Source organism: Condylura cristata, unplaced genomic scaffold, assembly GCF_000260355.1.
Source record: "Condylura cristata isolate star-nosed mole 26May11 unplaced genomic scaffold, ConCri1.0 scaffold00038, whole genome shotgun sequence".
Classification (NCBI taxonomy): Eukaryota; Metazoa; Chordata; class Mammalia; order Eulipotyphla; family Talpidae; genus Condylura; species Condylura cristata.
The window spans coordinates 587437-604820 of NW_004567139.1; the positions used below are offsets into that span (position 1 = coordinate 587437).

A 17384-nucleotide genomic window follows, 5' to 3' on the forward strand; every position below is an offset into this window, starting at 1 on the left:
CATAGAATGACACTGAAATTAGCAACAGTTAGAAGCTTTGATTTCCTGAAATTCTCAAAGAAAACATGTGTAAAGAGCTGGTGGTGATGGGGGATGACATTTGTAAGGTCCTGGATTTCAGAAGTGATTATGGTCCACTTGGGCTCTAGCCTTATTGCAGGTGAACTCAGCACTGAGTGTTTATTTTGTTTGCATTAGAGTGGCCATCACTGGTGATTTTTATGCTCTTAGGTTCAGACAGTGCTTCTACTCCTGTGCTTTTTCCTTTTCCCCCTGAGGTTCTTGTTTCTTAACGCTTTCTGTAGCAGGTGCATGTTTCTATAGTCAGGAACTGGAACCTTTCAGACTGTCCTGTTATTAAAACCATGGTCTAGGTGAGAGGCCTGTTGTATCTCTGCTCATTCTTTTCATTTGCTCAAGTGAACTGTCTCTGAGAGCCAAATAGGTGCTGTGCTTTCCCTGTCCCTAGCGGTCCGTACCTCTACAACTTAAGGCACAGTATTTTGTCTTATAGATTAGCACCATCTTACCTTTGCTCTCCTCCTCCTGCATTGTCCAGTGCATGTGTCTCCCTCAGGAAGGAATCCAGACATGCCTGCTGTCCATTCTGGAAGTCATGATGCTGACAGCCTCTCCAAGATGACTAAGCAGCAAGGACATAAAATAATCGATTGTACGCTGCAATTACTGTTCCCATCAACAGTCTTGAGTTGATCATCTCAGTCGTAGTTTTAGTTCCCTGTCCTTCTGTCCATCCTGCTTGCCACTTCCTCAGTTAACCACACACCAGTCACCTAATGTATGCAACATGTATTTCCAGCCCAGAAAGTGGAATGATGACAAGGACTACTTTAGTGCTGGTAGATTGATTATCTAAAGCCTGTATGCATTTAATCAAGACCCAATAAATGATATGTGCCACGGCTGGAATATACAGACCAATAAAGAAGATGGGACCCAAACAGAAATCTTTATCTTGACCTGCAGAGTTAGTTGAAAAACTGCCACAGGGGCATTACTTTGCATCTGATTACTTGAAAACATTGGCTTGTTGATTTTATTACTTACTAGTCATTGAATGATAGATTTTATACTCCATAGGAAGCAAAATTGAAGACTTCAGTTTTATATTTCTGAGAACCTTTCACTTTTATAGGTATCCGTTTTCGGTATTTAATGTTTTATTAAGATCTTTGACAAATGCATTCCTGTGAACTTGACGTTTTCACTCAGATATGGGTTTTATATAGAATACAACCAAAATCTTTCCCATTGCCTTGAGCTTCAGTCTGTACATTCATTAAAACCAAAGTACTCCAAAGATTTTTCTGAAGCTCACCTAAATCCTTAAAAAGATGTCTGAAAAATGCACTCCTTACAAAAATGACTTCTGACAGAGTATCTCAACGGACTGTTTACGTTAATGCTTGAAAAGGACCCTCCCCGGTGGCGCAATAAGTTAGGACACAGCATTGCAAGCTGGCTGCTGCCACTTCAGTGCGGGTTCAATCCCTGGCCCTGAAGGTGACCCACATGGCATGGCAGACCTCTCCTGACTCAGCCATTGCTCCCCTCAGCAGCATACTTTATTGATCTGCCTGTTCTGCTCCCTACTCTGTCTCTGGTGAATCCTCTCACTGCCCCGTACCTCTGGTCTGTACCTCAGTTCTGTATGCATAAGTAAATAAATCTTTTAAAAAAATACTTGAAGATAGTTTGTCCACCAATAAAGGTGCTATGTTATTAGTGTTTCAGTGCCTTGACGTTGTCTGAACATTCAAGAGCTGTTCAGTCAGCAGCCTAAAATGCTAGTGTGTGCCAGCCAGATGGATGCCTTCATGCACAGGGCAGTATTTGGTTTTTTGAATTAGCATACTTTAATTTAGAACTTTGAGGCCCTGGGAAATAAGCTCCCCTCAAAAAGTAATGAACATGTTACCTAGCTTACTGTTTACAGAATAACTCTTTGGTTTGTGACATGACTTAACATATATTAACACGAACGGGAAGCCAACCTAGAAAGACAGACTTTCCTTATGTTTCTGTAGACCTGCCTGGCGAGCCCATATAATCTATGATTATTACATTCAAGCATTACAGTTTATGTTGAAACAGAATCACACTGTGTTCCTGGCATAACTTTAAAAACACATCACCTCATGTTTTCTAATTTTCTTTAAAGGTGCATACAAATTGCAGTCATGCGTCAGTTTTGTGTATTTTTTTTTTTCCTTATGGTTTGGCTGAAGCAAAACAACTTTATCCATGCAATCAAGTGAAAACCTTTCTTAGTATGTGTTAACATATAACTTCCTACAGTAGAGGTTTATCTTTCTATGTTGTAAAATATTACTCAAACAAACTCTATGAAATAGTTTTTAATTACAGTTGGTTGTCAGTGACCCCAGACCTTTACACAGGTAGTTAATGGTGATGCCACTAAGTGTGTCTGGCAAGCACCAGGTTCACTGATTCCTTGTGTATAGAGATCACCTGAAACTACAGGCACTAAGTATATGGCTAACGAGCACTTGAAGTAGCAAGCATTTGGGGGAGCTCTTCATACAGTCTTTCATTGTCCTCTTCCAGTAGTAGCTTGAAACATTTTAGTCTTGGGACCGCTTTATACACCTACAAATTAATTAAGGACTTTAAAAATTAAAAAGCTTATGTTTCTATGAATTATATCTCTTGAGATTTACAATATTAAAAATTAAAACTGAGAAATTGTTAAAATAGCTCTACATTTCAAAAAAAAAAAATGCTGGACCCAAATATGTGTTCACATGATGTAAGTTCTAGAAAATTCCACTGTGTACTTGTGAGAGAATGAAAGCAGAAAAGACAGGTAACTTCTTCATATTATGAACATAGTTTTGACTAGGTAGACTCCCTGAAATTATCTTGAGAACCCCTGGGATGGAGATCAGGTCACACTTTTAAGAAACCACTGCTTTAAGTAATACTGTTATTGAAGATAAGGTTTATGCCTTTCAGGGCTGTGCAGTCAGTTCACAGAGATGCAGAGAGGTATAGCTCAACTGGTTTGAAGTTGTCATTGAGCACAGGCTAAGAGTGTGGGCAGAGTTCATCTCACTGTAAGTAGGATTAACTATTAGCTACTTAGTAGTAACTGCAGCTGTTCCACCATAAGGGTAGTCTTTTTGGCTGCCAAGCAGAAGTTGCTGAGCTAATGGCAGCTAGCATTAAGATAACAAGTGGGGTAGTAACAGCAATTTTGCCTCACTGGTCAAAATTCTTGCTTCCCCCACTTCACAAGACAGCTGTTTTGAACAACTGTTAATACCAAAACTGATGCTTCTAGAGACCCAGCCCAATAACGGTGAAAGGTCACCTAAGTGCACTGTCAGGATCCACCAGCACACATTGGGAGTGTCTTAGCTTTCAGCATTTCAAGAGCTTGAGCTGATGCGAAAGTTACACAAGGTCGGTTCCCCGTTTTGGAGCACACCGCTGACTAGCCTACCACGAGAGCCTTTTCTAGTCCCAACGCCTAATATCCTCGACAGTTACTAACCTGAAACCTTATTAAAGTTTTTAACTCAAGTTTTAAAAATTATTTTGGAGTCCATCTCTAAAACTCAATCTCTAATATTAATGTGAGGTTAGGCTAGAAGTTATCTACCTGAACTCTATCATTGAGATATACAATCTCTCATTCCACAGAGAATGACAGAAGCTAAATGTGCTGTTTAGTAACTAAAGAGGGGAAAGGATGGATGAGAATAATTAATCTTATGACAAAACACATATAGGAAGAGGGAGTTAAAACACACAAAGCTAGTTATAGTGTACTGACTGCAGCTAGTTGCTACATGGGGTAAATTAACAACAAATTATTACCGATAAGACTCTAACCTGTCTGATGTTAAATCAAGACATTGTTCTGCTTGAAGAGATTACACATTCCTAATTAAAACTTCATGTCTCAATATATATTGGTTTCCTTAGGACTTTCACTAAGTCCCATTACTTAAATGACCACTCGCAGGCATTGGGTGTAGTTAATAGCAGCTTTAATAGATACTAGGTTGGAGGGCATATGTGCAGATGACTGTCTGACTCATTGGTAGAATTTATGTGAAATGGACCCTGGCACAGTTAACTTGGCTTTGTCAGAGCAAAGAATTGAATTTTTATCAAATAAAACCAGTGTTTCACACCATTTATGAGCCCCTTTTCCAAAACAATGAATCCTTTATGAGGATGACTAAGATGCATGTCATGAAGCTAATGCTTTTGCATTACTGGCTGAGTCACAGGTCCCCGAGGTTGCTGAGTCATCTCCATCATTGCCTGGCTGGCTCTACAAGGGACTATTTCCATCTGTTGCCTCTATCTCATTGTTCATTATTTTATTTTTACAGGATTAAATTTCTTTGTTTTTTGGTAAATTCAAAATTCAAAGATAAGGTTGCTTATCTGCCTAGCTGTAATATTCAATAGGTAGATTGTAAGCTGCAATTTACGGAGTTGATCGGTCACTACCACCCATTCCCTGCCTCCGCCAGTTCTAGTGCAGTGTACCTTCACATCGAAAATTCATTTCTCAAAGTGGATGCCTTTGAGTGTCTGCTAGACACTAGTTTGTGCTCTTTGGAGGAGTCTGCCTGTGATTTTCATTTAAAAAAAAAAGATCTCTACTTCTTGTTAATGCTGTCCCTAATAGGTACTCAGATCAAGTTTTTATATAAGCCAGCCTTATTTGGTAAGTTCCACCTGAAAGTTTGAAAACCCAAGAATACTCACAACAGAGTTCCTCCAACAAGCTGCATAAGGGAGAAGTAACTTTTGAGTAGTCTGTGAACCACACTGTCTTCTCCCTGGCACATGTCAGCCCCTTGTGTTCAGATGCATTCTTAAAGCAAAGCAGTGGAGAACGTTCCTTGTGCCAAAGGGTAGTCTCAGCACTATCATCGCCACAGCCTGATTGCATTCCCTGCCAGGAAGCTGACCCACGTGGCACAGCAGACCTCCTGTCCTGCCCGATGCTCCCCTCGGCAGTGTATTTCAGTAGGTCTGCCTGTTCTGTGCCCCACTCTGTCTCTGGGGAGTCTTCTCACTACCCCCCACCAGAGGCCTACACCCCAGCTCTTCTATGCAAAAATGTTTTGAAATTAAAGCTGCAGAGTAACAGGGAAGAAATTCTAACCATGTACTACTTCTTCATCTTCAAGAATAAATGAAAGTAGTTTCAGTACCTTTAGTGCAAAAAAAAAAAAAAAAAGCCATTAAGCCATTTGGATATTTTGATCTTAATTAGATTTTAAAAATCAGCTTCCCAGTAACTTTTTTACTTTTTTCTCCAAAGGTGACTAAAATCTTGTTAAAGTAACCATAATATAATGAGTTAACACATTGCAAAGCAGTTTTTGACTCTTAAGTTTTGCAATCTTACTGTATATAAAAGACTTTTATGGCATAACTTCCCCCAATAATAATAAAATTACAGAACTGGAGAATTTCCTTTGTAGGGTCATAGCTGTTTCACCACTAAGAGTTCACTTGGAAATGTTTAGTCTTACATTTCAAGTAATTGGCTGGTTTTAATTCTCTGGTAAAAATAAACCTGTGTCTCACCATCGAGGCCAACAATCTGAGAGCACTAAACTGTGTTGACACAGTTATACAGTTTTATCAAATGCTGCACAGTTTATAGCTTTACTGCCTTTACGTTTTCCCTACATTTTGAGGTATTAAATGTGAGGAAACATTTCAGAGTGGCAGTGTTTGGAAAAGTTGGGCTTTCCCTGTTGCTTATACTATTTTCTGAAAATTCTACTCAGCAGTGACTACAGATTTTCCTCAACAAATATTTTCCTATAAAACCAGTGTCAGAAAGTTGAGTTTTAATATACAAGTATTTAAAGATTCACACTATTACTTTTCAGAATAAAATAAGACTTTCCCTCCTCTTATTCTCACATTAATAGAATACAATGGAATTCTTAAAACACCAAGACAAATGGGACTCTTTGAAGCAGATGTAAAAATGATAGTTTGCGTTTATTGGAATTCTTAGTCTTTACAGATATAATGCTAAGAGTTTTTACTTAATCCTCACAACTCTTTGATGTAAGAAGAGTAGTACGGAAACTGGGGCTTGAAGAGGTTAGATGGCTCACTGCAGGTCACATATCTGCTGATTGCGGTGCCTGGCTGCCTTTCACACTCCAGGGCCTACTCTCTTCCCTGTGTCGTAGAGAAAAGCAGCAAGCACAACAGTAGAAATATTCTGTACTCTGGGATATTGGGGATGTGAGATAGAGTTGTGTATAAGCTATTTGCCAGATGACTGGCTTTTCCACAGGGACTGTACACCACCATGATTCACTAGCCCAAACCAGCTTCTGCTCCTTATTTATGCTAATAACACCCCAATTTTCCTCTCACTCAGGCTTTAAATCTTGGAATCACCATCTTCATTATCTCCTATATTCAGTCAGTTACCAGGCCCTCCGGGTCCTTCTTTTTAAAGAGTTTCTCAGGTTCATCCCATGATCTCCAGTCTTGGTATAGCTAATTAGCTTGTCTATTCCGGTCCTTCTATATTCTAATCAAGCTAATGCCTGGCTGTCAGATTAGTCTTTCTAGAATGCAGCTCCCATGACTTTATTGCTCTGGCTTGTTGTTACCATGGCTGTCATCCTTGTCTAGTTAGCATAAGGGAAGAGAAACTAACAAAATTAAAAAGCAGTTTTGAAAAAGACAAGTTATGATTTGTTATTACCTTTAAAATGAACTCTTCTAATACTTAAGGAAAGCTAAAGCTTTATATAGTATATATATTTTTTTAAAGATTTATTTATTTGTGCATACAGAACTGGGGTACAGGCCAGAGGCTCAGGGGCAGCAAGAGGCTTCACCAGAGACAGAGTGGGGAGCAGAACAGGCAGACTGACGAAGTACACTGCTGAGGGGAGCAGCGGGCGGGCCAGGAGAGGTCTGCCACACCATGTGGGTCACCTCCAGGGCAGGCGGGAATCGAACTCATGCGGAAGCGGCTTTAGATTCTCGGTGCTGTGCTTTAACCCGCTGCGCCACCAGGGAGGGCCCTAAAGCTTTATATTTTTAATGGACAATGAAATCGAACATGTGATGGACAAAGAACCAAAGTTCTTGAGAGATGGTAAGATAATATATGAGGAAGTGCCTAAATTAGTGCTTAGTGAATTTATTAATCTAGTCAAGACCAGATCACTTGTATGCCAGTTGAGAGTTAGCTCAATAAACTGTATAATAGGAACCTTTTCCACATGAAGTCTTCTGTTTGAAGACTTTCTTTAACCTTTCTTGTATTTTATGTCTCCAGTGATCTGGAATTTCTAACTTTTTATATGTCTGAAAAAAATATTTCATCGTTATTTTGTGAAAGACACTTTCCCTGGGTATGGAATTTTAGATTGATGGGCCTTTTTCTTTCTCTAATTTAAAGCTGCAGATTCATTGCCTTCTTGCATGCACTGTTTCTGACAAGAAACATGCTGTCAGCTTATCTTTGTTGTTGAGTATTTTTTATTCTCCTGCCACTTTGAAGATAAGTCTACCAACTGTTTTGAGCAATTTCATTTCGATGTGCCTTGGTGTCATTTCTTCGCATTCTTTTGCTTAGGGCTCTTTGGGCTTCTTCTGGCCACAAGCTTATGGTTTCATCAAATTTGGAACTGTATTAGCCATTATTTCTTTAAATATATTTTCTTGCCAACCTTTAGGAGTTCCAGCCACAGCTGTTTGGCACTTGTAGTTACTCCACAGTTAACTGATGCTCTTGTTACTTCTGATACTTTTGTTTGTTTGTTTGCATGTTTAAATTTGGTGAGTTTTTATTTCTGTATCATCAAGGTTACTCATCTTTTTTCTCATAATGTCAAATCTCATTATCCCATGTAGAATGTTTTTCATTTCTGATGTAATTTTTTTTCTCTAGAAGTTTAATTTGGATCTTTTATCTCTTCCATGTTTCCTGTCTTTTGAGTATCTGGGATATTATGTTTATAATCTTTGTTTTAATATCTTTCTCTACTAATTTTAATATCTTTGTCAGTTCTGGGTCAATTTGATTAATTTTTCTTCTAGTTAAGGTTTATATTTTCCTGCTTCCTTATATACCTTATAATCTTTGTTTGGACACCAGATACTGTGAACTTTACCTTATTGGTTGTATTCTTCTAAGTATTCTTTGACTTTTTCCCTGCTAAGATCGTGTTGTGTGGAAACAGTATGATTTCAATGTCTTGCCTTAAAAACGTGTTGAATAGGACCAGAATGACATTTTTTTTTAAGATTTATTTATTTATTCATACAGAACTGGGGTATAGGCCAGAGATGCGGAGGGAGAGAGAATTCACCAGGGACAGAGTGGGGAGCAGAACAGGCAGATCAACGAAGTACACTGCTGAGGGGAGCAGCGGGTGTGTCAGGAGAAGTCTTCCTCGCCATGTGGATCTGCTCTGGGGTAGGCGGGGATTGAACTCATGTAGAAGTGGCTTAAGCTTCTTTTGCAGTGCATTAACCCGCTGCGCCACCAGGGAGCCCAGAATGACATTTATTACAGTCTTATTATCCTTTACGACTGAGGCAAGACCTTTCTAAATATTCTATCCAGTGTCTTGTAAATTGTGGTTTTCTATTCTAATTGTTAGGGGTTGTCACTACCCTGGCTTTATGTAGGGAGCAGGTACTCTTCTCACTAATCAACTTGGATAGATCTTTCCCAGGCTTCAGTACTTTTTTCACCTACACATGCCAGTCCCATTATTACTCTGCTGAATTGTCGAAGGTTACTGTCCATGATCACCACACCTAATTTCTGTATAATTCTCACCTACCTAGAACTCGGTCCTTTGGATAGCCACTGCCTTGACTTCCTGGTTTCTCAGCTCCATCTCCTCAAAGGGATTCTGCTAGAATCTCTCTGGGCTCTCTCTACATCATGACGTGAACATTTTCTCGAGGCAGCAAGTGGGCATAGGATTTGCCTCATGTTTTCCATCTCTCAGGCAATATTTTTTATTGCTTGTGTCTAGCATTTTGAAAACCATTGTTTCATTTATTTTGTCTAGAGCTGTGTTTGTTTGAGGTTGTTGTAGGTGGCAGGGTATGTCTAGTCCTTGTTACTCCTTCTTAGCCAAAATCGGAAATGCTTGTCAAATATTTTTAAAAGAAAATTATAGATGAATTATACCACAGCCTAAACCCATCTCTTATTAGAAAATGACTGGCTTGGTGGTTAAAATTGGACTTTCTCTAAACCAAAATAAATATACATACTGTACCTATAATAATCAAGAATTAAACATGGTCATTATTTGTACAATAATAAACCTCATATTTACCATTTACAAGATCTTAGATACTAAATGAATTTGTATAGAAACAGCCTTCTCAGTAACACTTCTAAAAGAAAGGGAAAGTGGGCATTTGAAACAATATATTATGTTCTCTCTGGACCCTAACTGTCAGGTACATTTTCTCTTTCCCTAGTTCCCTGCAGGAATAGTCTTTGATTGCATTGCCCTGGCTGGTATCCAGACCTTGCCTGTGATATGCACAGAGCTTGGAAAATAACATTTTTCTATCCTGACTGTTTTGTTATTTAATGGCCTTCTTGTTTATGACAGCAGCCTTTAACAGGAACTGTGTCCGTGAAATGTGTCATGGTGCACAGCAGTGATTTTCAGACCTGAGTTTGTACCCTGTAACTGTCTTCCTCTAGCCTACCTGTTCTTCCAAAGCCAGTCTGTGTATTTTCCCTGCAGTTGAGACTGGAAAATTCAGATTAATTGTCTTCATTCATGAACTCATTTATTAACCTTTATTGAATGTGTTATGCATATATTTGATGGCTGTGTGGGATACAAGGTTATTCATTAAAAACCTATTCATATACAGAGTAAAAATGAGATTCTGAGAGCCTAGCACTGAAGATTACCTAGGCTCTAAAATATGAACAAAAATACATTTTCTTATTCAAGTGTATGAGGTAGATGCACCTGTTGTCTTCATTTTACAGATGATAAAACTGAGACCTATAGTGATCCAGCAACTCCTTCAAGGCTTTATTCCTATAGGTAGTGGTGAAATAGGAAAAGAAAAAAAGACTGAGAGATGGTTCCTCAGGAGCAATTGATAGGATCTGTGACAAGGTAAATCTAAAGATTGAAGAGAAACAATCATGGTGACTCCTGAATTTCTATCTTGGAAGAACAGGCAGGTGGTGCTATTTGATCACCTGAGGTAGCAAATAGAAGAGAAAACATAAGTTAATAACTTTACTTTTAAACATTTTAAGTTAAAGATTTATTGGCAGTTCAAACAGATGACCCTTGCAAGTTGTTGGAAATGCTGCACAGGAGTTTAGGATTAAGGCCTGAAATAGAAAAATAAGTTATCATCACTTAGATGGTTATAAAAAGCCACTATTCTATACATTTGAGATCATGAAGGAGGAAAAACACAAAGTATTTTAGGGATGGACAGAAGAGGAAGAATCATTAAAGATGTATCAGAAGGAGGAGACAAAGAGAGAAACTGAAAAAAGGATGGTCAACATTAAACCCAAGAAGAGAGAGCATTTCAATAAATGTACTAAATACTTTTAATGAAGAGTGATTAAGAAGCATAAAAAGCAAAAATAAATCATTGAACTTAACAGAAAATCTTTAGTGGCTTTAACCAAAACAATTTCAGCAGAGTAATAGGAGAGGAAGCCGGACTAGAATGAGTTATTGCAATGTAGGTAAAGATAAACCAGAAGGACCTCGGTAAAAGAGGTCTCAGAGAGTCAGCGTGTTCTCAGTATCTGTCTGTTAAATTCATAGAAATAAGTGTGTGGGGGAGGAAGTGACTGGCTACCTGCGATGGGTTTTTTGATTTAATGATAATGGGTAACCACAGCAGCTAACACAGTAACTTACCAGAGGCTGCCCTAGCCACATGGCAGGTGTCAGCTCACTTAGCCTCGCACTCTCATTCTTACCTGTATTTTAAAGACCAGGAAACTAAGAAATTAAGAACAACAGTATTCTCCAAAGTTCACACAATTCGTGAATAAGAGTACAAACTGTGACATTTCGGTTGGAGTCCACATTTTTTTTCCTACTCTGCTGCGTATTCCCCTGCCGGCCCAAAAAGTGATTCCATCTTAATCTTACTTTTTTAAAGTGTTATCTGGAATAAACATTTCTCAGACTTATCTTTAAAATTGTCTTGTAGAACCTACTTCAAATTGTTTTACATTTCTCAAAGACTTGTTTCCTGGGATAGGAACAACTGCCTATCATAGTCCTGTTCCTGAATATAAAGAATAATGCGTGGACCCTGAAGAGACTGGACTCATAGACAAGTAGTAGACAAATGTGTCCCTGCCCTGGCTAAGTCAGTATTTCTTAAGAAAAAAATGAATGTCCTTTTTAACTTATGTCTGGTGTCCTGTGACATCAGGTTCCATCTGAAGCATGTGTTTTTCCCCTGCTTCATGTAGCAAGTAGCATGGAAGACACAGCCCCCAGGGACAAACCTGAAATTCTCTCTTGTTCGGAGGCACAGAGATGCTTCCAGGCCAGACTTCACACTTGCTATGGAAGAATGTGGGGAAACAGCTCTGCTCCTGCTTGCACCAGACTTTGGCAGGTTGCTCAGGCCCTTTCTTCTTCCTGAATCCCTGGACTACTTGTCCAGGGATTCATAGTGGTGTTCTGTGAGTAAATCTGCTTTACTCTAAATCCAGTGAGAGCTCTCTCGCCCCCACCTTCCTTTCCCTCTTGTCTCACTGCAGCTGTTTATATTTGCATTAGGGCAAGAGGACCTGTTAGCCTTAATGCACTTTTGTTTGGTTTTTAACTGTTTAACTTTGCCTTGGTTAAAGAAAGGTCCATTTTCTCTCTGAGCCTAGATATTTGATCAGACTTATCGATGGCCTCACAGAGACTCTTTCCTAGAGAGAATTCATCCTTCAGCAGCAAGCCTCATTTACTTTGGGGAGATGGCCACATCGATCTGAATGTGGAGTGGTTATGAACCCCTTTAAAAAACTGCTTTCCAAAAAGCATGTCCTGTTTGCATGCCCTGTTGGAATGCATTCCTTTTAGTGTTTTTTTTTTCTTTCAACATTTTATTAGGAAAATTTTCAGATATATTAAAATAATTCTAGAGAAAACACTCTTAAACCCACTGCCTCACTTGTATGATTAAACACTTTTATCATACATCTATCCTCTTACCTATCTCTTCATTCATCCTCCATTTTTTTATTTTTTAAGTAAATTACAGATACCTGTGTGCTTGATTGGAATGGATGGAATGGTCTTCCTGCTGTCTTGTGCCCTGGCATTGCCACCACTTAGGTACTGGGGTATGGAAGCTACAGCTGCCACTCGTGGGCAGAGTTGCCACCTTTTTCCCATAGCTATTGCTTCAGTGCTAATTTCTCACTGGATTATTTCCTGCCTTAGAAAATCACTTGGAAGCCAGCTGATACTCCACACAAAGAAAGCATTTATTTGGGAATATGAGTTCCACAGAGAGCATTTATTACCTTGTATCCTACAATGCAGACCAAAATGCTTTCTCGCCCATATGCCCTAAATTTATTGTTAGTGCATAGTAAGTGTGGCTTTCTTTTATCATATTGATCTCACAAAAGCCTTAGGATCTAAGGTACAGAAATTTCTAGGCTGTTCTTGGTATCTACGGTTGTTTTACCATATGGCACTAGGCTAATTTTGTCTGTTCTTCCCTTGAGGCTTTTGTGAATTGATTACATTTTTAGAAAAATTTTTAAATAACTTTTTTAAATGTCAAAGCTTTCTCAGTAAAATAAAATGTGATGAGGGATTACGTCAACATAGGAAGAAGTTATCTTAATAGATTTCTTCTCAAAAACTTAAGCATTTAATTTGAGTCTGTACTTACTCCATGTTGTAAATTGACATTGGTCATAGTCACAAAAGCCCCTTTTCATAGAAATGTAAAGTGATCTCTGACCTAAAGACATGAGTGTCTCAGTAGTACTTCTCTCTCCAGAAAGGGTATCTGGGGCCCAGCATGCTATTCCCCAAGGAAAGTTCAAGGAGAAGTGAAGGAGGAGGAAGCTGCCTAACTAATCAGCTAACCCTAATCAGTTCTGGTCATCAGTGAGATAACTCATATGTCATTGAGTATTTACTAATGACATCCCATAAAACAGCTATAACATAATATACTAGAAGAAAAAACCTGGTTTTGATTGTAGGTATTGTCAGAACAAGATTTTGATTCTAGTTGTGAAACCAGCTTTGGGACTGCAGGTCTCTCTAGGCCAATTAGACTCATCTGTAAAATTTCCTGTAAGAATTTTGTGAGTGGCCACAGTTCTTCCTGTGTCTAGAAGAGCCCAAACCTTACACAAATCTGGGCTAGGTTTATAGTCTCCCTTTTTTTTAAACCACCCTGAGGCACAGGCCCCCTCCTGGGAATTCTGTCGCAGCTCAGCCAGAGCCTGCTGCATCTGTCTCAATGTCTGTTCCTCCACTTAGATGCCCGGGAACCCCTGATTTCAGGAGCTCCAAGAATAAGTCCCTCCTCTGAGACAGCAATCAAGCTGGCAAGTCTGAAAGAATTAACTTTTTCAGAACTCCAAAATCGATTAGAAATGTGTAAAGCAGCCAGGAGGGTGCTTGTGATAACAGAGGCTGCTAAATTTCAGCTTTTAGTGAAATCGCTGTCAAATCACTGGCTGACTGCTGGGCTAACGAAACAGAAGCCTAAGTGACCACACACAAGTAATAAGAGTCTGCAAAATAGTTTAGAAAAGTCACTGAACAAAGAGACAGTTGAAGCCCTTGTAAAGCAACAACAGCAAGCCCTGAAGAATGGGAAGAATCTGATTTCCAACAAAAAATACAAAGCTTACAAAGAAGCAGGAAAGTACAGCCTATTGAAATAGATAGATTGATATAAACCAGGGAAGCAAAGGCTTTGACCTTAGTAGACAGAGACTTTTAATCAGCTGCCTAAAATATGTTCAGAGGAAACCAGGCCAAAAACTAAAGGATAAAATAAAGTAAAAACAGACAGTGTATATTAATAATGAGCTATAAAATATAAGAAAGGAACCAAATAGAAATTCTGGAACTGTAAAGTGTAGTAGCTGAAATGGTAAGTCCATTAAGGGGTTCCCCATCGACCCCAGCAGGGAGCAGAGTCATGGGGACATAGGTGGGGTGACAGATGTCAAGGGGGTGATATGAGAAATGGCTAGGTGGGGTGGACGGGTAGAATCAATTGCCTCTACACACCATCTGTATTAAAGCTTAGTATTGTTAAGATACACATGCTGCTGAAAGCATTCTACAGATTGAACACAACCCTTATAAAAAATTAACTCAGAGTGAATTAGCAACCTATCCTAAGTAGGAAATCCTTCTAAAAATGTTTAGTAGAAACGGAAAAGTCAATTATCAAATTTATATGGAATTGCAAAGGAGTCTGAATAGCCAAAAGAATATTGACTTGACAAAGAAGAATAAATATGCAGGACTCACACGTCCGGATTTCAAAACTTTTTGTTGATATACATTCCATGTGCCATAACATGATAACTTGCAAAATGTCACCACAGTAAGTCTTGTTTCCATCTTATTCTTAGCAGTTGTTCAGATTCACAGTACTAGACTATGGCATGTGGACCCCAGGGTGTGCATACCTGGTTGTAAATCTTACCACAAAGCTTTAGTAATAAAACAGTATGATACTGGCCTGCGGATACACACATAGACAGGCAGAAGACAAGAAGCCAGAAATAAACCTATACTTGCTTTTCAACAACAGTGACAAGTTAGTAGTCTTTAAACAGATGGTGTAGGGATGATTAGACATCTAGATATGCAAAGGAATAAAATGAGACCCCTATTTCACACACGTACAGAAATTAACGCAAAGTGAATCAACAGCCTAGCCTAACTATAAGAGCTAAGTATAGGATTCTTAGAAGGAAGCGTGGGGATAAATCCTCATGGGGCCAGACCTAAAATGTCACATATTGTATGTGAAATATCCAAGTAGGTAAATCAAGAGACAGAAAGCAGGTTATTGTTTGCAAAGGACTGGGGGAGTGGGACATGGAACGTGACTGTTTTGTAAGTCTAGACCTCTCTTTTGGAGCAGTGTAAATGATTTGGAACTAAACAGAGGTGCTTGTACTGTAAATGTACTGAATGCTACTGAATCCTGTACTTTTAAATGTTTCATTTTATGTTCGCTCTTGGCTCATTTTTGCTTTAATTTTACCTCAATTTAAAAAAAAAAGTTTATGAAGAGTATATGTAAAAACTTATAACCATGCAAAAACACAGGAAGTGTTCGATAATATGCCTTCCCTCCTCTCTTTTGCCCCGGTCTTCTTTAAAATGTGTTGGACATTATCTTTCCCTCATTAAGATTGTGATCTGGCTAAAGAAGCAAGCTTTACAATGTAGTGAACAGTATAAATATGCATATAACTAAGTCCAAAATTACGTAGTGTGAACTGAGTTTGGGGACCAAAAAAAGTGAATTAATTAGTAGATTAATTAGGAAAGATATTTGGAAGAAGATGAAAGCATATTAACCTGGATCATATGGACAGAGTTTTAATAGAAGAAAGAGTTGTTCAGGTAAGGACAACCTGCCTTAGGCCTAGGGATGGAACAGAGCAGAGCATCAAGGTGCTTCCTGACCACTTGGTCTGCCTCAGCTCACTCTCCAAGGTGAGCTGTGAGGAACAGGGGAGAGGTCGAGTTATGTTTTATAAGGAGAGCCTTTAGAATCTGGCAGGGAGCTTAGATTTAATATGCAGAGAATGGGGTCTTAGAGATGTTTAGAAGGAAAGAAACAACATTGTAACTCACTAAGGAGTTTCTTTGATAAGTTATGTAAAGGGGAGTGGCTGAGGCAGGAAATGAAGTTAGGGAAGCCAGAGAGAGGAATAGCTTAGAGAAAACCTGCACAAGGCAGAATGAGCTGGCAGTGAACAGAGGTGACTGATAAGTCTTTCAAAGAAAAAATTCCTAAACTTGGTATCAGCCTGGGACTGCTAGGGTAAGCTAAATTCTTGGTGAAGACATAGCAGGAACTTTGATTTTAATTATAACCTTGAGATATATGTGGGCTCTGATATAATGACAAAACACTTCCTTCACTTTTCCCCACTCCTAATACTTCAAAGTTCTTTTTAAAAAAAACTCTGCTGCTTCCCTTTTTAAGGCTTCTTTGACTGAGTCACTCAGCCAGTGTTTTTTGGGCCTTGCCATCCATCCCAGACAGGGTGCTTGCTGTGCAGTCATGGGATCTGGCTTCCTAGAGCTTCCACTCTAGGTGAGGAGACAGGAATGAGGAGGAAAAGAGAGAAGACTCTGTCAGATTGTAATAGAGGATAAGAAAATAATTACTCTTTTTTGTAAATTCTCTGAGAGAAACATTGCTGCTAAAAAAAGAAAGAATAACGTGCCATAGAAGGAATGACTTTAAAATATTAGGGTAAGCGTCTCTGAGGAAATGACATTTAAGCTGAAGCCTAAAGAATGAGAAGGAGGCTGGTATGTCAACTGCCCAGGAAAGAACAACACAATCAAAACAGCAGGTGGGAAAGAAGCAGAAAGGCCAGAAGAGCTGGTCTGCAGAGGTAGGCGCTTGGTGTGAGACTGGTAGGCAGGGCCCCGTCATGCAGAGCCTTGAGGGCCACCGACAGGCTTTTCTAAATATAGTTGGGTGCTCTGGGAGGATTTTATGTAGGGGAGTGACAGGGCTCCCCGGTCAGGCCCAGTGCCAGCCTGCTCTTCACTCTAAGCCAGAACTGCCACGAGGGTGAGAGGATCAGGCAGTTTCCTTGTTAAGTGCTTATCTGCGAGCTCCTTTCCCAGCCAACTCCCCTTTTCTGTTGAACAAGTGTCTAGAGAAACTCTCGCACGTTTCTTTGTCCTTCATGTAATAGAAAAATAATTATCTGCTAACTTGTCTGGGACTTTGTCTAGGACTTTGCTACTGCAGTTCTAAACACATTCCTCATCTCAGTGGCTCACACAAGCCAGAGGACAGAGTTTCTGCCCAGTTTTGATGGAATTCAAGTTTGAATTTGAGACCTTGAATCAGTATCACAAGGATCCCTTTCCGGTCAGGACAAAATTAAATTGTTCCCATGATCTCAGAAGAATACGGGTTTGCTTCTTTGATTTTTATAGCATTTACTCACTGGACTATTCTGTTTTCTCAGAATAGTCTGAAGAGTCAGAATAGTTTCTGTTTTTTAACTGATTTAATCCTTTTCCACAGATGTTGAGACTTTGTGCCTATTTCATATTTAGGGGGAAACCCACAGAAAGAAAGTAGGAAAGCTATTTCTGTTACAG

At 39.2% G+C, this 17384-nt stretch overlaps 1 protein-coding gene across 2 annotated transcripts in view; it reads left to right on the forward strand.

The window, feature by feature from the left end:
• The window catches only part of TANC2 (tetratricopeptide repeat, ankyrin repeat and coiled-coil containing 2), a 278089-nt gene that overhangs the window by 181772 nt on the left and 78933 nt on the right, over nucleotides 1-17384 (forward strand). The gene's annotated exons all lie outside the window — the stretch shown is intronic.